This window comes from Somniosus microcephalus, chromosome 1, assembly GCF_052327205.1.
Source record: "Somniosus microcephalus isolate GS21.2 chromosome 1, FLI_Smic_1.0, whole genome shotgun sequence".
NCBI classification, from domain to species: domain Eukaryota; kingdom Metazoa; phylum Chordata; class Chondrichthyes; order Squaliformes; family Somniosidae; genus Somniosus; species Somniosus microcephalus.
In genome coordinates, this window is record NC_140987.1 from 392150242 (window position 1) to 392172698 (window position 22457).

General features: G+C 46.1%; 1 long non-coding RNA gene across 1 annotated transcript; it reads left to right on the plus strand.

The window, feature by feature from the left end:
• The first annotated feature begins 458 nt into the window (after positions 1 to 458).
• Positions 459 to 19566, plus strand: LOC147125099 (uncharacterized). Its single transcript, XR_015081379.1, has 3 exons — positions 459 to 770; positions 1978 to 2025; positions 19201 to 19566. It is a non-coding gene; the product is annotated as an uncharacterized LOC147125099 (long non-coding RNA).
• The last annotated feature ends 2891 nt before the right edge of the window (positions 19567 to 22457 follow it).

Sequence of the window (22457 nt, forward strand, 5' to 3'; positions counted from 1 at the left end):
TACAGTCCTGGCGGTTTGCATTTTTGTTGTTGCAAAATCCCACCTCGTGGATTAATCATTTTTTAACTAGAGTGGTCTGACCGAGTGGGGCCCATAAACTGTTAAAATACCAACCTCAATTAATTTTTAAAGTAGCATTCATTAAAATCAGTAATGCAGTAACCTAAAAAAAAGGGCAAAAAAATCTTACATTTCGTGGCCAGTCACGATATTTTCACTGCAATAAAATGGTAAGCTGGGGGGTTGGGGAGATTTGTGGGGGGCAGAGGATCCCAGCTGAGCGGGACCAGACACTGGAGTGTCTTCCATTCCTTGCCCGGAGATCGGAAATAGCTCAGGATGGCCAAGCTTTTTTTGGGGGGGAAAAATCACACCTTAATCACCAACTTCTGCAGAGCTGCAGACAAGTTTTTCAGAACCCCGTGCATGGAAGAGAATTCAAGGCAGTGCTCCATTTTTAAGTCCTGAGATATCAATCCTCCCTCCCCGTTCGGAACTTCACTCTTGCTCACTCACTTGCTCGCATTCACCATCTTGTGTCGCACTATACTTAGTTCTGCAGATAATTTAGAGGCACTGAGCCACCAGGTGTTCTCCACAGTACGTTCAGCATCCGTGTAACATGAACATTTTCGGATCATGGGCAGCCAGTCACCAATAAACTACCGGTTCATAACTCACTCATCAAAGTTTGCAATCCAATGCCGGCCAGTATGACATCCTATATTCATTCTGCAAAAAAAATGGAGAAAGCTGGTCGAAGTGCCAAGGTAAGACTGAGAAAGGTAAAGGGGTTTCCACGGTGTGTAGGTCCTGGGAAAGAATAATTAAAGAGTAGGAGACTGGTGGATCCTGATAAAATAATAGCATGCACGTTAAAATCTATATACTTTTAACTGCTTAATATTTAAGAATGACCAGCAGACCACCTCAGATGTACCACAGCATGTGATGTAACACATAGTAGTAGTTATGGCTCTCTTTCTCTCACACTTGATGCAAACATTTATAAAACACCCTTTCTGTAAAAACCATAATTGAAGCACACCTCTTGCAGGATTCCCATGTATAACAGAGCAGGAGTCTGAAAGTTGAAAGGTGTTTCCAGATGAACAAGTTCTATAATCATTTATTTTATTTTCAGAGTTTCATAGGTGTGATTGTCATGTAAAACTTTACCCATACGAATCACCGTTTTAAAATTGCTGAATATCTTTCTTGTAATAGTTGTGTTAGAATTGCCATTCTGCTGTCATTTTTCATTCTTCCAGTAGTTACCATTTCAATAGTTCTCGCAAGTAGAATTACAGACCCACCTGTATGATTTTACGTCCATTAATTTTAATGGTGGAAAAATTATGGAGAACAGTCCACAATGTTCTGATATAAGCTGCCAGGCGGTGAGGCTCCCTGCCACGAAGAGCAGTTCTGTAATATTGTCCCAATAATGTGTCTCAGGAGCCAGCTTCCCCACAGCAGTGCTCCTCAGCAGATGTGCTGCTGCCTGTGGCTCTGGGCCTTCATCCACAGCCTGCATTGGCAAATTGCTGGAAGTGGATATGTAAAGTTAGACAGGAAGAGAAATAGTGGGATTGTGGACCTTGACAAAGAGTTAGTGATTAACTGGGTTCCATTTCTAGATAGAAATTTATGGCTTGCAAATTGAATTCTTGACTCTTTTCCTGGAGTATTCAGAGCTCAAATCCAGCTCTGCACCCAATGTCTATGGGAGTTTGGGGAAAAGCTTCCAAATTAAAATGGTTCAAGACAACAGTGGCACTTAATTCATTAATCAGTTAAAGTAAGATATAATTGGTTAACTCTATCCTGAGAAAAATGGATCATAGTGAGAAATGAATAGACGTTCTCTTCTTCAAAAGTCCAATCCTCATCTGATGCTCTTACATACACTTCCGCATGGGTTGCTAGATTTTAATAAGGAGTTCATTGGTTGATTTTTCTTTTTCCTTAACCCAGGGACACTGGACCATATTATAATACCCCTACCAACATCATGAAGATCAGGTAACTAAGCACAGAGAGGGGATTAAACCTGGGACTTTCTTGGTCTACACATTCAGTTACCTATTGAATAAATTTACTTAGGCATTGGCAAGAGATTCCTGATTTCTTTTTAATCTGTTAATGCTCTTCATTTTATTTAACAATCTTCTATATTGATGAAATGAATACCAAAAAGGGACAAGGAAATGAGAGAGAGAATCACAGACTGCGAGATGGAAAATTAGAAGTGGAGAGAAATGGAGGGAAAGTGAAAGAGGCAGATAGAAAATCACAAACCACCAAATAGAAAGATTTTTTGTGCAAGAAAGATGGGGGAAAGATACGAGAAAGAAGATTAGAAACAGACAGAAGGTTAGAGTCACAGAGAGAAAAAAAGACATGAAGGAAAGTGACAATGGCAAAGAGAGAAAATCACAAATAATCAAACAAAGAAAGTCAGAGAGAGCAAGGGATGGCGAGAGATATATAAAAATTGATTAGCGACACAGAAAGTTGGAGTCACAGAGAGAGAGATGGCGGCAATCAGAGAGAAAGAGGCAGAGAGAACCACACACAGACAAACACAAAGTTAAAATGAGAGAAGAGGTATGGACGGGAGTGAGAGAGAAACAAAAAACATTACAATCAAATAGAAAGAATGAGAAAACAAGATAAATGGGAGAGTAAATTCAGAGGCAGTCAGAGTATGTGAGAGAGAAACTCAAACAGAAGGAATCAAAGGAAAGAACAACAGGGATGAGAATTAAAGACAAAAGTTAAAAGGGAAGAGAGTGAGAGAAAGCAACATAGAGGGAGGAAGAAAAAGGAACACAGACGGAGGGAGGGAGAGAAAGGAACATACATTGCGAGAAAGAAAGAATCGCAAATGGCAAAAGACAGAATTCAAGATAGAAATGGGAGGGGTGCGACAGACAGAAGAGACACACACACAAACAGAAAGAACCGTAGACAGTCAAACATAAAGTTAGAATCAGCGAGAACCATCAAGCGGACAGATTGACAGACGGAAACTTGTATCCCTGTTGGCCCCCCAAGTGTCATCGCTGTTCCACTGCTATGTTTCTAACACACTCAGACTTGTCACACTGTTGCCACTAACATGTTGCGCAGGCATGTCTAATTGGGGTCAGAGTACTAAACTGGGACGTCAGGGGCAGAGCTGAGCTGAATAATTTATGATGCTGGGGAAATGCACAATATATTCATTCTAGTTTAAAACATATCAACTGAACTGTAACTTAAAATACTCCAAAATGAACATTTCACATTTAATTCAATTGAGTTGTATAGTTAAAAACCTTACTGAAGGGTAAAATCTATGTGGAATCAAATTTAACACGATTACTGGAGAAGATTGGCATTGCCCTTTTAAATCCAGAATCTGACCCCTTTAAACTTCGTTTAAAATGGCCATATCCCTTTTCAAAAGGGAACTTGTCAACTTCACATCATGTCAAACAGCTCTGTTGTTGTTGTTGCTGCTGTGGTGATGGCTTTTTTTGCAACAAAGCCACTAAAATACTAAAAACTGAGTAGGTTGGTTTTAAGTTTACTAAATTATTGTAAAATGTATATTTATTTCCATACATTAGAAGCTTCAGGTCATCATTTAATTGGAAAAAAGAGCATCTAATTTGGTGGGACCCTAATTACTGTTTTAACTTCATTCAAATCAGTTTTGACATCACAACACTGCACAAACTTTATACATGCTTGACTGTTGTTAGAATACTTACAAGTCATCAACGTTTGCCTGATTTACCTGTGAATACAGGCGTGATCCATGATTAATCTGCAAACCATACTTCACCACATGTATATATAGGCAAAGTGACTAACCAACTTAAAATAATAAAAGAAGCTGCATTTGTTCCACCCTTACTCCACAACCGTTTAAACAGGTGATCTTTCAGGTCTAAACTATGTACACTGGAGAGGGAGATGAATGTTTCAATTTTTTCACTTATTGGTCAATTGAACTCCTGTTTACATCGAAACTGGATCTCATCCACTGGCTCTGATAGAAATTTGGAAATGTTAATAGTGCTGTCTGCATATAATGAACACGCTGGAGGAAGAGGGCACCATTTTGTGCACACTGCACTGAATATTTATGACTAAAGCCAAAATGAACCAATAGATACAAGTTGTATTTTGCTTGGCCTATTAATATTACACTGTGCAAACTAGATCAAACGTTAACGCTGTTTCTCTCTCCACAGATGCTGCTGGGCCTGCTGAGTGTTTCCAGCATTTTCTGTTATTTCAGATTTCCAGCATCCGCAGTATTTTGCTATTGTATCGGAAATACACTCAATGGGAGACCTAATTGCCTGTTCATGCCCCCCAATGTAGACATGCACATTCAGTAGGAGGGAGTGTAGGGAACACAACTATGCTCCATATCACCCCAGGGGAGTGACAGTGGCAACTGGGTTGAACATTCAAATTGTTACATAAGCATTTTTTAAGTACCCATTTTTAAGCTTTAAAACTTTAAAATATTTTGAAGGCTAAATTCGATAGCCCCATAAAACGGGCGCGGGTAGCGCGATGTGCGATTCGTCCGTGCCCGTTCAGTCCGATGCAGGGAGCATGCAAACTTCATACTGCCCAATGTTCCCTATAAGGTGCATGGTCGCTCACCTCTCTGCTGGTCCCACGCAGCCTGGGACCGGGTTTTTCAATGTAAGGGTCCGCGCATGCACAAAACTGTGAATGGGCTGCACAGCCCCTTAAAGGGGCCATGCATCCAAAAAAAAGGGAACATTGGTGCTGCCTGCTAATTTAAATAATTTTAGTGTGCAGCCCAGTGCTGAACACACTGATGAGTGGCTGCACGCCTTAGCAGGGGGCAAATTTTGTGACAGGCTAGCACCAGTTACTTAAAGCTAGCCTGCATCTCTGAAAGGGGAGGTACATTCTGGCTGGAGCAGGTGCTGGAAGTGGCTAAGGAAGAGAGTCTGACCTGGAAGAACACTGAGTTATGGTGCAACAGGGGAAAGAGCGTGGTCCAAGGTTCTCAGATGCTGCACTGGAGGCCTTGGTGAAGGAGGTGGACAGGAGGAGACAGGTCCTCTATCCACAGGAGGCCAGGAAGCCCACCAGACAAACATTGCGAAGGCAGTGGGAGCAGGTAGCCGTGGTAGTCAATGCCAGAAGCTAAGCCCCAAGGACCTGGATGCAATGCTGCAAAAAGTTCAGTGACCTCACACGAGTGGTCATGTCAGTGAATTCATCTTCAAATGCCATATCCCACCAACTGCACCACTAGCCTCACACACTACTCAATGCACCACACCCCCTATCACTCACCTACCAACAATTTTGATTAAACAGGACTCATACCTAACATTCATAGCTTCACCTCACCCTCACACACTTAGCATTGTTGCAAATCTCACACCCATATCTCACAGCTTGCAAACACTGTAAGCTATTCAACCATGACAGGCATATCATCCAAACACATTGCACCACATTCACTGACACACTTCCCTCTTTCTTGCAGGACAGGTCGGTGCATAACTGATGGCAGCAGGAACTAACCGGCGGGGGACGAGCACGGCTGCATGTCCTTACCCGACTGAGGAGACGGTGGTCACCATCATTGGAGCTGCCTCCGCTGAGCCTGTGGCGGGGCTGAAACAGTCAAATATAATGGTATGCTCATACCTAATTCTCCTTCTCACATCCCACTTCCCCCTCATCCCACAATCTCTGCAGATGATGTAAGCAGGCACCTCTTGCTTTCACCCACTCCCCTCACCACAACCCTACCCTTTGTACCTTTCTCCTTTCAGATACCCATGAACTGCAACCTGGCCAGGCAGTGGTGGAGGAGCAGGAACTGGAAGAGGGAGAAGGCAGTGATGCTGAAGACACAGCACCATCACTTGATTTCACACTCACAGCCACCACAGCTCAGATACTGACACTCCACGTAATTTAGAGGATAGCTTAGACACGGGATCTGCACGTGACTGGGCCCGAGTGGCCTGTAGCCAGGGCAGAGGGCAAAGGTAGCACGGGTGCCAGCTCCCCGGAGGGCGAGGTTGCACATGAGTTCTGCTGCAGCAGACTCCGATGAGCACTTCGATGGGGCAGGCTACAGAAGAAGGCTGATGGGTATGCACAATGAAATGCTTGGTGCATTGGCAGGCCTGCCAGAAAGCCTGTGTGCAATGTCAAGGAGCATGGAGGAGTCCGGCACCAACTTGGCGCAGGGCTTTGCACGGAGCTTGGAGTCCATCCTTTCCAGCATGGAAGTTTTGGCCAACTCCTTTAGCACACTTGTGGACCCAACCATGATGTAGTGTCTGCTGGCCAATGTCTCAGCTTCCATTGCAGCACAAGCAGAAGCCGCCCAATGTCTGGGTGCAACAATGGAAGCTCCGACTTCTGCCATGCAGGCTCAGCTTGCTGCCACGCAAGCTCAGACTGCTGCCATCGTGTCTGCACTTACCAGGGTTCAAAGGGGCTTGCAGAGTCTCACAGCAGTCCAGCAATCTGTCCTCTAACAGATTACTGGGATTGCTGAGGCGCCGCCCCGGGGAAAGCAGTGGCACCATGGTGCACGAACCTGCTGTCCTCTCTCAAGATGACAGCATTCATCCTCTCACCTCTGCCAGTGCCCTTGCTGTTGCCTGTCAACCAGCCAGCCCACACTGTTGCCGCCCATGCCGAGATGGTGCAGTCCGAAGCCGGGCCTTCTAGGCCCAGAGCTGCTTGAGGTCATCCTCCAAGGCCATCTGCAGTCTCCTCCACTGAAAGTCAGCAGTCTTCCACCAGCCTTGCACCAGCAACTGGGGTAGCACTGTGTAGGAGCACTAGATCAGGCAAAGGCACACGGAAGACAAGCACTAAGGGAATGCACAAAGGTGATTAGTTAACATTTGTATGTTAATGGCATGATTTAATTTACAAATTTGGTTTGGATTGTTTATTTTAAGTTGGCTTTTATTTTTGCATTGTGGCCAAGCGGACGCTGTGATGGCCAGTGACAGAGGGAAGGTAAGATGTGGGACTGTTGGTGAATGTGGAATTGGGGTTGCGTTTACTGGTATCGCAGCCAGATGGGTCAGTCATGGACAACTGGCCAAAAAGAGGCTGTCTGGGTTGGTTCCTCCCTTCCTCTTCCTCCTCCTCCTCTGGTCACCATATGGCTGGTGGCAAGGGCTGTGCCCTCATGATGGCGAGTTTGTGCAGAATGCAGCAGACCACCATGAATCTCGACACCTGCTCTGCCGAGTACTGCAGGGTTCCTCCACAGCGGTCCAGGCAGCGGAAGCGTTGCTTCAGCGTGCCAATGGTCTGCTTGGTGATATTTCGTGCGGCAGCATGGCTTTCGCTGTATGAATGCTGCCCACATGTGCGTGGATTGTGCACCGGAATCATGAGCCATGTTGTTAACGGATAGCCCTTGTCGCCCAGTCGCCACCCTCTGGTTTGTCGTGGTGGCTTAAATGCAGATGGCACAGCGGACTGCCGCAGAATGAAGGCATCATGACTGCTGCCAGGATACCGGGCATTCAACCTGCATAATTCGCTGAGTATGGTCACACACCAGCTGGACATTGAGGGAGTGGAATCCCTTTTGGTTGCAGTACATCTCAGAGTTGACATGCGGCGCCCGCCAAGCAATGAGCGTGCAGTCAATAGTGCCCTGCACCATGGGGCAGCCTGCAATCCTCGCGAAGCCGTGTGCTCGCTCCGTCTGCTGCTCTCTGGCCAGAGAGAATAAAATGTATTCAGCTCTCTTGGAATATCGAGCCTCAGTTTCCTCCCTTATGCAACAGTGAACGGCAAACTGGGGGATGCTGCAAATATCTCCTGCTCCAGCCTGGAAGGAGCACAACTCATAAAAGTTCATGGTCACCATGACCTACACAGCCACTGGCAATGCGGCCATTGCCTTGATCTGAGGTTGCAGTTGTGGCTGCAGCAGGTGGCAGATTTCATTGAGGACATCCTTGGTAAAGTGCAGACATCTGACAAACTGTTCCTCGCTGAGATTCAGGTAGGAGTATTGCTCCCTGAACACCCTAGGCAGATATGGCCTCCTGCTGAAAGCCCTTCTCCCTCTCCTTCTCCTCCTCCCTCTTCCAGCAGCTTGTCCTGCTGTGTCCTCTCTGCTCATTCTCCCTGTCAAGTGGAATGCCTACTAGTGCACCCATGTCTTGGAGCAAGTGGTCTGTGCAGAATCTGTTAAATCAGGATAAAGTCCTTCTGCACCTGCCACAGCACTCCTTATCGACTTTAGCAACTTGAAATAACTGTACAAAGCAACAATTACTTCTACAAACACAGCAACACCCAGTAGAAATCAATCAGCAACTAACCTGCAAGTAGTTGATGATCCCTTTAAATAGCGCTGGTGGGGGAGTCCTTTCTGCTGCTGAACTGCGAGCTTAAGAGAAGGCGTTAGCTGGAGTGTTGAGCTCCAAAATGGCAACGCTGGTGTCAAATAACGTCACGATCTGCCTGCTCTGCATACTTCCAGCGCACGCTCCCTGCGCCCGCACTAGATGGCGTCCGGCGCAGCCCACACCAGGAGTGTGCACACGCGCCGCGGACACCATTTTGGAACATAAACGGCACTCCTAGCAGCCCAAACAATGGGCACTACTGAGCCGAATATTGTGGTCTTTATTTTCTATCAGTTTGTGCCTTTGATAATGTCAGTTTATGTACTGGTTAACTTCACTAGATGGCACAGTAATAATGATTATAAAACAATGAAAATACTACTAACATTTCAAAACCATTTTTTTAGAGCATCAAAACAAATGGAAAACAAAAAACCCATAAAAACATAGAATTTACTGGAAATATGCAGCAGGTTAATTAGCATCTGAAAGAGAAAGGCAGGTTTATATTTTGGACTCATGCAAAACATCAACCTTTTCTTTTCAGATGTTGACTAACTTGTTGTGCATTTCCAGCATTTTATTTTTACACCAAAACTGAGATGAGGAGGAACTACTTCACTCAGAGGGTGGTAGGTCCATGGAATATGCTGCCCCAAAAAGCTGTAGAAGCTACATCATTACATAAATTTAAAACAGAAATAGACAGTTTCCTAGAAGTAAAGGGAATAAAGGGTTATGGGAAACGGGCAGGAATTTGGACATGAGTCTAGGTTCGGATCGGTCATGGCCCTGTGGGTAGCGGAGCGGGCCCAGGGGCCATGTAGCCTGACCTGCTCCTATTTCGTGTGTCTAATTCTGTTAGATTCAGGAGATGGTTTAGTGATAGTAGATTGGCGGTTAGGATCAGATCAGCCATGATCTTATTGAATGGCGGAGCAGGCTCGAGGGGCCGATTGGCCTACTCCTGCTCCTATTTCTTATGTTCTTACAACAACTGGTATTTATATAGCACCTTAAATTTTGCTTGATAACGCTCCTGTGAAGCGCCTAGTAAAACGTTCCAAGGCGCTTCACAGGAACGTTATCAAGCCAAATTTGACACCAAGCCACATAAGGAGAAATTAGGGCAGATGATGAAAAGCTTGGTCAAAAAGGTAGGTTTTAAGGAGCATCTTAAAAGGAGGAAAGAGAGGTAGAGAGGCATAGAGGTTTAGGGAGGGCATTTCAGAACTTAGGGCCTTGACAGCTGAAGGCATGGCCGCCAATGGTGGAGCAATTAAAATCGGGGATGTGCAAGAGGCCAGAATTGGAGGAGCGCAGATATCTCGGAGGGTTGTAGGGCTGGAGGAGGTTGCAGAGATAGGAGGGGCAAGGCCATGGAGGAATTTGAAAACAAAGATGAGAATTTTAAATTCGAGGGGTTGCTCAACCAGGAGCCAATGTATGTCAGTGAGCACAGGGGTGATGGATGAACGAGACTTGGTGCGAGTTAGGACACGGGCAGCAGAGTTTTAGATAAGCTCAAGTTTATGGAGGGTGAAAGATGGGAGGCCAGCCAGGAGTGCATTGGAATAGTCGTCTAGAGGTAACAAAGGCATAGACGAGGGTTTCAACAGCAGATGAGCTGAGGCAGGGGCGGAGTCGGGCAATGTTAGGGAGATGGAACTAGGTGGTCTTAGTGATGGCGCGGCTATGTGGTAGGAAGCTCATCTCGGGGTCAAATACAACACCTAGGTTGTGAACAGTCTGAGTCAGCCTCAGACTGTTGCCAGGAAGAGGGATGGAGTCGGTGGCTAGGGAACAGAGTTTGAGGTGGGGACCGAAGGTAATGGCTTCAGTCTTCCCAATATTTAGTTGGAGGAAATTTCTGCTCATCCAGTACTGGATGTCAGACAAGTAGTTCGACAGTTTAGAGACAGTGGAGGGGTCGAGAGAGGTGGTGATGAAGTAGAGCTGGGTGTCGTCAGTGTACATGTGAAAACTGACACTGTGTTTTCAGATGATGTCGCTGAGGGGCAGCATATAGTTGAGAAATAGGAGGGGGCAAAAGATAGATGCTTGGGGGACACCAGAGGTAATGGTGTGGGGGTGGGAAGAGAAGCCATTGCAGGTGATTCTCTGGCTATGACTTGATAGATAAGAATGGAACCAGGCAAGTGCAGTCTCACCCAGTTGGACTACAGAGGAGAGGCGTTGGGGGAGGACAGTGTGGTCAACCATGTCAAAGGCTGCAGACAGGTCAAGAAGGACGAGGAGGGATAGTTTTGCCATTGTCACAATCACATAGGATGTCATTTGTGACTTTGATAAGAGCCATTTCGATACTATGGCAGGGGTGGAAACTTGATTGGAGGGATTCAAACACGGAGTTCCGGGAAAGTTGGGCATGGATTTAGAAGCCAACAGCATGTTCAAGGACTTTGGAGAGGAAAGGGAGGTTGGAGATTGGGCAGTAGTTTGCAAGGATGGAGGGGTCAAGGGCAACGTTCCCTTTAAGCTACACAGCCATGCGGCCCGGGACCGGATTTTTCAATGTTAAATTTTGCACAAACTGTGAATGGACTGCATAACCCCTTAAAGGGGCTGCACATCCCCCCAAAAATTAGGGGGAACATTGGTCAAGGTTTTTTTTTTGAGGGGTGATGATGGCAGATATGAAGGAGAGGGAGACAGTACATGAGGAGAGAGAATAGTTAACAATATCAACTTATCAGTTAACATGGAGCCAGGAAGGGAAGTGGAGTGGTCAGCAGTTTAGTGGGAATAGGGTTGAAGGAGCAGGAGGTGGGTCTCATGGACAAGATGAGCTCGGAGAGGGCATAGAGGGAGATAGGAGAGAAACTTGAGAAAGTTTCATGGGTAGGGCAGGGGGGAAACTTAGAGGACGTTAGGCCCGATGGGCTCAGGAAAGGGAGGGAAACGGGAGAGGCAGCTGAACAGATGGTCTCAATCTTAGTGACAAACAAGTCCATGAGCTCCTCTCACTTGTTGTTAGAGGTGAGTGTAATGTATGTACCTTTAAGGGGGGGAACTACTTTTTACAGCTCATGTATACTGTAATACCAGCAGTGACCACACCTGTATATAATGTTGAGTAGTAATCTGTACAGATCAGTTGCAGTCTGAGCCACGTTGAGTAAACACCGTTTGTACTGTTCTCCGCAGTCTGTGTCTGATTATACACGGACGTAACATTGGCGACGAGGCAGGTTCGAACCTACCTGCAACCCTGCATCACCTCCCGGGGATTCGTTCCTGAAGATCAGTGGATTGGAGGTCAAGGCCAGAGACTCGGGCGTCGACCACGGGCAACCGCCCAGTCATCCAGCAGAGACTCGAGAATTGCGGGGGAGGCTGTCGAGAGCCAGGCTTGGCTTTCCAGTCAAGGTGGTCCAGCGAAACGGGCTGGCAACAGGTAGTGCACAGACCCATCCCGGACAGCGGCGGGTTAGAGCCCGACCGAGCGGCACAGCAAAGGGCCGAGCAGCATCGACGGGGCAGAGAGAGAGAGGGCAGAGCACAGCCGGTGTTCAGGGGCCGAGCAGCGTCGGAGAGAGAGACGCGCAGAAACCCGCGAGGCACCGCCATTGCCACAAGGACCACCGAGAGCGGCGTTGGCAGCAGCGCAGGAGAAGCGCGCGAAACCTACAGGGTGCCGCCATTGCCACGAGAACCAGCAGCAGCGGGGGAGGAAGGAAAGCGCGGGAGATGCCATTTTAAGCCATTGGGAGACGCCATTTTAAACCACACCCAAAATGCCGAAGAGTGGCAGTATCACCGCATTTGACAATGAAGTCAAAGATTGGACTACATATGTCGAACGAATAGAGGTGTACTGCAAGGCAAATGAGGCGTCAGATGACAAGAAAGCGTCGGTATTGTTGAATTTAATGGGTGCAAAGACGTATGGGCTATTGCGAAATCTAGTAACCCCAACGAAGCCAATGGAAAAGAGTTTTGAAGACATAGTAACGATACTAAAGGAACATTTAAACCCCACACCGCTGCTGATAGCAGAAAGATTCAAGTTTCACAAACGGAACCAGCATAAGGATGAAAGCAATGCTGATTATTTAACAGAACTGCGCAAACTATCGAAACACTGCCAGTTTGGAGCGGGACTGGCAGATACCTTAAGGGACAAGTTTGTGTGTGGGCTTCAAAGTGAAGGAACCCAGAAACGGCTTTTATCTGAAAAGGACCTTATGCTGGAAAAGGCTTTCAGCATTGCAGTATCATATGAAGCAGCAGCACGGGGCGCTGCAGAGATACAACAGAGACCGCAAGAATATGGCACAAACGAAATGTCATATGGAACAGAGAAGTGCTATCGCTGCGGCAGAACAACACACGACCAGAATGATTGCTGGTTCAAAGACAAAGTGTGCAGACAGTGTGGAAAAGTAGGACACATAGCACGAGTCTGCAGGTCGGGAAAAAAAACCAGCAATAAGAAACCGACCAAAGGAAAGTACAAGAAGGTACATAAGATAACGGAGAATAGTTCAGACGAACAAAAGAGTGATAACGACTCCGAAAGCAGGGAACTGAGTTGTCTGAAACTACATAATGTGATCACAACAGAGGATCACTGAACCATTTAGGTCACTCTCAAGATAGCAGGAGTCCAGGTAAAGATGGAATTGGACACAGGATCAGCCCTAACAGTCATAAACTGACGGGACTACGAGCGGCTATTCTCACACATACCCTTGAGAGACACAAAAATTATTTTGAAGACGTACACGGGGCAAAAAGTCTACCCCAAAGGAAAAATAAGGGTGACCGTTATATATAACGGTAAGGAAACACCAAAACTAGACCTGTATGTATTGCAAGATGGAGGACCACTATTACTGGGACGTGAATGGATCCGGAAAATACAACTGGATTGGCATTCCATACAGGCACTGACTCTGGCTGACAAAAAGGACGACGACGTCACACCTGGGCGACTGTCAAAGATCCTAACTGACGCGAAAGAAGTGTTCCAGCAAGGACTCGGAACACTGAAAGGCATGACATCGATGATTAAAATTGAAGAAAACGCAAGTCCAAAATTTTTTAAGGCCAGACCAGTACCTTATGCGATCCGCCCAGCTGTCGAAGCAGAGCTGGAGAGTCTGGAACGTTCAGGTGTACTGTCCAAGGTAGACTGGAGCGAGTGGGCTACACCCATCGTCCCTGTGATGAAAAAGTCGTTCAGCAGCACGCCTGGGGAACCAAGGAAGGTTCGCATCTGTGGGGACTTTAAGGTAACAGTGAACCCGGTCCTTCACACCGTACAATATCCACTTCCGCGGATTGAAGATATTTTCGCCTCGCTATCTGGAGGGAAACGCTTCACTAAGATTGATCTGGCCCAGGCGTATCTGCAAATGGAGGTAGAAGAAGCATCAAAAAAATACCTCACAATCAACACCCATAAAGGTCTCTACCAATACAACCAGCTGGTATTCGGGGTAGCATCAGCTCCGGCTATTTGGCAGAGGGCAATGGAACAAGTCCTGCAAGGGATCCCAGGGACCCAGTGTTATTTGGACGACATCCTGGTCACGGGCAAAAATGACAGTGATCACCTTGCCAACCTGGAGCAGGTGCTCACTAGATTGCAGGAATATGGGCTCCGAGCTAACCGCCCCAAATGCGAGTTTTTTAGAAAACAGATCTCGTATTGTGGCCACGTTATCGATAAAGAGGGGTTACATAAGTCCCCAGAGAAGATTGAGGCAGTAGTCAAGGCTCCAGCACCGGAAAATGTGTCACAACTGAGGTCGTTCCTCGGGCTGGTAAACTACTACCATAAGTTCTTGCCAAATTTGTCTACAATACTACACCCACTGAATACCCTACTGCAAACTGGGGTGCCATGGAAGTGGAGTGACGAATGTAGACGAGCTTTCCAGAAGAGCAAAACACTAATCACATCGAAAGAGGTATTGGCCCATTACAACCCAGCATTACCAATTCGGTTGGCATGTGATGCGTCACCCTACGGCATTGGAGCGGTGCTGTCGCACAAATTCTCGGACGGCTCAGAGAGGCCAATAGCCTTTGCATCACGATCACTAACCTCAGCCGAGCGTAACTACGCCAGATTGACAGGGAGGCCCTCAGCCTAGTGTGGGGAGTGAAAAAGTTCAATCACTATCTGCACGGGCAGAAATTCACCTTGCTTACTGATCACCAGCCTCTTGTCTCCATTTTTAATCCAAAGAAGGGCGTTCCGGTGATGACTGCGCAATGACTACAAAGATGGTCACTTTTTCTAGGGGCGCACCACTATGAGATTGAATATAAGGGCACGAAACAGCATGGAAATGCTGATGGGCTATCACGCCTGCCACTGCCTACTGTGGAGGAAGCACCAGCAGTGGATCCTGTCGAAATATTCCATTCGACTATAGTTGAATACCTACCGGTAACTAACGCTTGTATCGAAAAGGAAACCCGAAATGACCCGACACTGTCTCGGGTATATGATTTGATGGTGAAGGGATGGCCAGCACATGGCGACTCACTGTTGCCAGCATTCTCGACAAGGAGAGACCAGCTGTCAGTGTGCCGGGGGACCTTGATGTGTGGATCCCGAGTGGTAATTCCACCCAAGTTAAGGGATAGAGTGCTCAATGAGCTTCATGAGGGTCATCTGGGAGGGGTAAAAATGAAAAGCCTAGCCAGGGCTTATGTGTGGTGGCCGGGAATCGATAAACAAATCGAGGACCTGACCAAGAGCTGCTCAGGATGCCAGAAAGTCCAAAATGCACCACCACAGGCCCCTCTGCACCCATGGGAGTGGCCCTCATTTCCATGGCAACGGGTGCATATTGATTTTGCTGGTCCATTCATGGACTCAATGTTTTTAATAGCCGTGGATGCGCACTCGAAATGGCCTGAGGTCATCAAAATGTCCTCCACCACCACAGAGAAAACTATTGCAGTCCTACGGACCATTTTTGCCAGGAATGGCTTGCCAGAACAGATTTGCTCTGACAACGGACCACAGTTTGTGTCCGAAGAGTTCCGGAGGTTCTTGAAAAAGAATGGGGTAAGGCATTACATATCCGCCCCATATCATCCAGCCACAAATGGATTGGCTGAGAGGTTCGTACAAACCTTTAAGAAGGCAATAAAGGCTATGTACAATGACAACATTCCGCTGCAGCACAAGGTGGACAATTTCCTGTTCGCCTACCGGAATGCGACCAACCAGGCCCCAGCCATGATGTTCTTTAACCGAAGGTTAAGATCTCGCCTGGATTTGCTCAGACCAAACGTACAAAGAGATGTTGAGAGTAAGCAATTCCAGCATATCCATCAGAAGCCAACAAGGAGCTTCAATGTAGGGCAACCAGTCTTGGCCCGCGACTACCGAACAGAAAAATGACAGCCAGGAATGATATGCACACGGCAGGGCCCACTAATGTACACAGTGGACGTTGGGGAGAGCATCGTGAGACGCCATGCTGACCAGATCCTAGAGTCACAGGAACAAGTCAACCCCATGCCTCGCCCATACATACCTGGTGATGAACCTGACGTACAGGTAGCATCTACCCCAGAAACAGTAGCATCGGAAGCTGATGAACCAACAGGGGGCCAGAATCACCTCCGCACCAAGAGCAAGACACTCGGGAAAGGCGCTATCCAGAAAGGATCAGGTAGCCTCCCCAAAGACTGAATTTATAAATAGACTATTTTCAGCTAATGTTGCATGTTAAAAGTGTTAATTGTAATTAGTTTGATATTTAATTGTTAAATGACTGTGATGGTACTGTTAATCTAAAAGGGGAGGAATTGTAATGTATGTACCTTTTAAGGGGAGGAACTACTTTTTACTGCTCATGTATACTGTAGTACCGGCAGTGACCACACCTGTATATAACGTTGAGTAGTAATCTGTACAGATCAGTTGCAGTCTGAGCCACGTTGAGTAAACACCGTTTGTACCGTTCTCCGCAGTCTGTGTCTGATTATACACGGACGTAACAGTGAGGATGGAGGAGACGGAGGAGAGGAGGGGCTCGCTGACCTACACTGGCTCCCGGCTAAGCAATGCCTCAATTTTAAAATTCTCATCCTCATTTTCAAATCCCTCCATGGACTCGCGCCTCCCTATCTCTGTAATCTATTGCAGCTCTACAAACCTTCGAGATATCTGTGCTACTCCAATTCTGGCCTCTTGAGCATCCCCAATTTTAACCGCTTAACCATTGGTGGCCGTGCCTTCTGTTGCCTAGGCCCTAAGCTCTGGAATTCCCTCCCTAAACCTCTCTGCCTCTCTTTCCTCCTTTAAGACTCTCCTTAAAACCTACCTCTTTGACCAAGCATCTGCCCTAATATCTACTTATGTGACTTGGTGTCAAATTTTGTTAGATAACAGTCCTGTGAAGTTCCTTGGGATGTTTTACTATAAAGGCACTATATAAATACAAGTTCTTGTTCTTGTTTAAGAAGACAGTTTGCAGTGGAGAAAAGAAGTTATCTTTGCATTCCAGGATGATCCTGGAATAGTGAGCAGTTTTGGTAGAGGAGAGCGGGACCCAATAGTGCTTTGTGTGGTCCAGCCAGATCTGGTGTTGAATGGCTGACCAATTGTCCGGCATATACATTCAACTCTGCATCCCTTGGACTTAAGGGAGCAAAGGTGAGGGCCGTACCAGGGGAAATGACCAGGCTGAGAGAGAGTAATGGTTTTAATAGGGACTAGGGCATCAAAGGTGGAAATGAGGGTGTGGTTGAGCAGATAGGTAGCTGCAGAACTTTCGTGGTGAATGGAGGGCCAAAGGCTGGACAGTTGGCATTTTAAAAGTGCAGTTGTAAGTGAATTGGGAGAGTTTTTTCCGGGGCGGACACTTAAAGGAGTAGGGTTGGGAAGGGGAAGGGGGATGTGAGTGGAGAGCAATACAAGGAAGCGATCAGAGGTGGCCTTACCTGTGATTGACACAATGGGAGTAGCGAGGCCACGTGAGAAGGCAAGGTCAAGGGGGTAGCCGTGAATATGGGTAGGGGAGTTTGTATGGAAGGAGAATTAAGGGCGGTAGGAGGGCAGTGAACTCAGAGGAGAGGAGCGTGATGAGTTGAAATGGAGGTTGAAATCACCGAGGATGAGAAGTCGCTTGGCGCTGAGGAAGGAAAGCAGTGAAGATATCTCGGTGATAATATTGTCATGGTACTTGGGTGGGTAGTAGAGAACAAGAATTTTAAATGAGAGGCGAGTGGGGGTGGAACAAGGTGAGATGCTCAAAGTAGGAGAAAGTGCCAGAGGAGTAGGGGGACAGACCAAGGTGTGATTTGGTGATAAGAGCCACAATGCTACCGTGACGATCTGGGCAGGGCAAGTGGTGAAAGGTATTGCCAGGCGGGGATTTCCAGCATTTGCAGTTTTTCCTCATTATCTCTACTATTTTTTTTTAAATGTATTTGATTGTGTTGTTAACCTTTTAAATTCTACAGACATGCTCAAATAAAAAGTGAATACAGTACTGCAATTAAAGGATTACAGGATATGATCCCATAAATAAACATGGACAACTTCTCAAGGAAAGCACGCTTTGCTACTTTTGTGTTAACTCTTCTCTGCAATGTAGCTTCACTGGTCCGAGAACACACAGTGAGCTCAGTGCAATCCCACATTACATCAACCATGAGCAGTGGAAGTCATCTGGCGTGGTGCAACATCACTCAAAAAAATCCCACAAAATTATATGCTCACCTTGTGCACTGCGATTTGATGCCCAAGTAGAGCAAAATGCCATTCTCTCAACAGGTCTGAGCAATAACAAATCACTTTCCCTAATGATGAGCGATTAATCCATTTCCTGGCACAAACTTGGATTTAGTTTTATCTTAGACTTTACCCAGAATTGGATTAGCCCACATTTCACTCTGCACTGGATTTCTCACTTAGTCTGTGAAATAACAGTTCTACTACAGTTACAGGTATCAGACTAGTAGCACTGGTATTTGCTTTTAGAGCAATCTGAACATAATTCACTAGGTTCTACTGTCCACTTGCACTGCTCTCCATGAACATAAAAGAGAACTCTGCTCATGTACTTAAACAGATGCACACAGCTCCAATCAGCAGTCTTTAAACCTTAAATTTAAAGATTTTACTTAAAATACAAGTTGTATTTGTGCTAATTGCACTGCAACTGGAGTGAAGCTAAAACAATGGAAAGCTATCCCTCCAGGTAGTCTCACATCAGATGTGGAATGCTGATACTTTCAGCGATAGTTATACAATAAGTCTTGCATCGTTGTGATGCGGAAAGCATTTTTCAGTCAAAATGTGTCACTAGTGGCATTTTTTGAACAACATTCACATAAAACAGATCAGATGCAACTTCCCAAAAGGCTTAGTGAGTAATTATACTGCCTGGTGTGGTACCGTATCACGTAGATCAGGAAGCCTCAGGTTGAATCCTTGTTCTGTTGTGAGTAAGCCGATCTCAGCCACAAGGGCAACAGTGATGCTACAATTACCCTCAGTGCTCCTGAACTAATGAGGGGAAAAGATTAGCCAGGGTTCATACTCCTGATTGCTAAACAGTGAAGACAGGATCAGACTCAGCAACGATGCCCTTTGTGGTACAATAGTCTGCCAACACTCATTCTGTAGGCTCACACATAAATGATAGTCACTTGCACAGGCTAATGGTGGTCTGCCAGCACCTGTGAAATGGTACCCCCACACGACAGGAGAGGAGAGGGGAAAAGAGGAGATATTTGAAGAAAAGAAGAAACCGTGTACTATTATGGCAAATTCAGCAATGACCGACAATTGTTTTTTTAACATTAGCAAAGAAGAATATTCAAAGGGAATAGAAGAGTAACCAGAACTTAGTCTCATAATGAGAGACACTGAAGTGGCACAGCTGGCTGGCGAGAGGGTTGACGGCCACCAGCAATACAATGACTTGGCTGCACTTTATATTGAGGGACACTCCGTCTTTATTATTGAGTGACCAACAAATCTACTACAAATTTTGACCCATTTATCTGCAGTTTGCAGTGAAATATTTAAATTTTTCATTGTATAATTTGTTGCATATTCTGTTGAATGTAATGTATGGTATTTTTTCTGACGTACATGTGGCTTTATGTAGCAGATGTAACTTTAATGTTGCTTATGTTTGGTGAAACATTGAAATAAACTGCAGTTACACAGAAGCTGGCTATATGTAATTTGAGCTAATTTCCTGGAAAAACTTGAAATTCATGCACAAGGTAGCATCGGGCCTTAAAAAGGTTCAGCGGACAGGAGTTTACAGCTAAAACTAGTTCCATGCAATTGATTTATTTTGGAGTAAAATGTAACTACAGAATCCTACTTGCCAAAAATTGTGTTTCAGATGCAATTTGCTTCGAAGACATTTTAGTTTTTTTACATTTGGATGGAGATCGAAACTTGCAGAGTTTTAGAGCCGAGCTCCACTGCACTTCATCCCCAGCTTCTGCCAATCACACAGCTGGTAACTGGGAGCGGAGATCGACTCCCTGTGCCTGGAAGACAGAGATTTCAATCTCAATTGCATTCACAAAATCAAAAATCCTCAAAAACACATCAATGTAGGTCAGTGAGCACAAGGGTGATGGATGAGCGGGACTTGGTGCAAGTTAGGGTACAGGCAGCAGAGTTTTGGATGAGCTTAAGTTTATGGAGGGTGGAAGGTGGGAGGACGACCAGGAGAACATTGGAATAGTCAAGTCTGGAGGTAATGACAGTATGGGTGAGGCTCTCAGCAGCAGATGGCTGAGGCAGGGATGGTGATAGATGACATTGTGGAGGTGGAAGTAGGTGGTCTTTGTGATGGACAGGATATGGGGTCAGAAGCTCAGCCCAGGGTCAAATCGGATGCCAAGGCTGTGAACAATCTGGTTCAGCATGAGACAGTGACCAGGGAGGAGGATGGAATCAATGGCTAGGGAATGGAGTTTGTGGTGAGGACCAAAGACAATGGCTTTGGTCTTCCCAATGTTTAACTGGGGGAAATTTCGGCTCATCCAGCACTTGATGTTGGATGAGCAGTCTAATAACTCAGGGGCAGTGGAGGGGTCAAGAAAGTTGGTGGTGAGGCAGAGCTGGGTGTCGTTGGCGTACATGTGAAACCTGACATTGTGTTTTCGGATGATATCGCCGAGGGGCAGCATGTAGATGAGAAACAGGATTGAGCCAAGGATATATCCTTGGGGGTCTCAATTAAGGTGATTCTCTGGCTGCGACTGGATAGATAGGAATGAAACCAGGCGAGGGCAGTTGCAGCTGAACAACAGAAGAGAGGCGCTGGAGGAAGATGGTGTGGTCAACTGCGTCAAAGACTGCAAACAGGTCGAGAAGGAAGAGGAGAGATGGTGCACCACAGTCACTGTCACATAGGATGTCATTTGTGACTTTGATTAGGACCGTTTCAGTGCTGGGGGAAAACCTGATTGGGGAGGTTCAAATATGGAGTTGTGAGCAAGATGGGCATGGATTTGGGAGGCGCCAACATGTTCAAGGACTTTGGAGAGGAAAGAGAGTTTGGAAATGGGGCAGTATACAAGGACAGAGGGTCAAGGGTGGGTTTTTGAGGAGGGGGGTGATGACAGCAGATTTGAAAGGGATGCAGACAGTATCCGAGGGGAGGGAAGCATTTACAATTACAGTTAGCATGGGGGTCAGGAAGGGAAGTTGGGTGGTCAGCAGTTTAGTGGGATTAGGTTCAAAAGCGTTGGAGGTGGGTCTCATGGACAAGGTGAGCTAGGAGAGGGCATGAGGCAGATAGGAGAGAAACTAGAGCAAATATAACCCTGCTATTCAAGAAAGGAGGGAGAGAGAAAACAGGGAACTACAGGCCAGTTAGCCTGACACCAGTCGCCATGAAAATGCTGGAATCCATTATTAAGGAAGTGGTGACAGGCACTTAGAAAATCATAATATAGTTAGGCAGAGTCAGCATGGTTTTATGAAAGGGAAATCGTGCTTGACAAATTTATTAAGAGTTTTTTGAGGATGTAACTAGCAGGGTAGATGAAGGGGAACCAGTGGATGTAGTATCTTTGGATTTCTAAAAGGCATTCGATAAGGTGCCACATAAAAGGTTGCTATGCAAGATAAGGGCTCATGGGATTGGGGTGATATATTAGCATGGATAGAGGATCGGTTAATGGACAGAAAACAGAGAGTAGGGATAAACAAGTCATTTTCAGGTTGGCAGGCTGTAACTAGTGGGGTGCTGCAAGAATCAGTGTTGGGGCTTCAGCTATTTACAATCTATATTAATGATTTAGATGAAGGGACAGAGTGTAATGTATCCAAGCTTGCTGATGGTACAAAGCTAGGTGGGAAAGTAAGCTGTGAGGACAGAAAGACCCTGCAAAGGGGTATAGACAGGTTAAGTGAGTGGGCAATAATGTGGCAGATGGAGTATAATGTGGGGAAATGTGAGGTAGGAAGAATAGAAAAACAGAATCTTTTTTAAATGGTGAGAAACTATTAAATGTTGGCGTTCAGAGAGATTTAGGGGTCCTGATACAGGAAACACAAAGTTAGCATGCAGGTACAGCAAGCAATTAGGAAGGCAAATGGCATGTTGGCCTTTATTGCAAGGGGGTTGGAGTACAAGTCTAAGGAAGTCTTGCTACAATTGTACAGGGCTTTGGTGAGACTACACCTGGAGTATTGTGCAGAGTTTTGGTCTCCTTTATGAGGAAGGATAGACTTGCCTTAGAGGTGGTGCAATGAAGGTTCACTAGATTGATTCCTGGAATAAGAGGGTTGTCCTATGAGAGATTCACTAGATTGGGCCTATACTCTCTAGAGTTTGGAAGAATGAAAGGTGATTTCATTGAAACATAACATTCTGAGGGGGATTGACAGAGTAGATGCTGAGAAGTTGTTTCCCCTGGCTGGAGAGTCTAGAACTAGGGGGCATAGTCTCAGGATAAGGGGTCGGCCTTTTAAGACTGAGATGAGGAGGAATTTCTTCACGCAGAGAATTGTGAATGTTGTGTATGTACCTTTAAGGGAATAACTGGTCTTAGACTGCAGTACCGGCAGTGAGCACCCCTGTATAA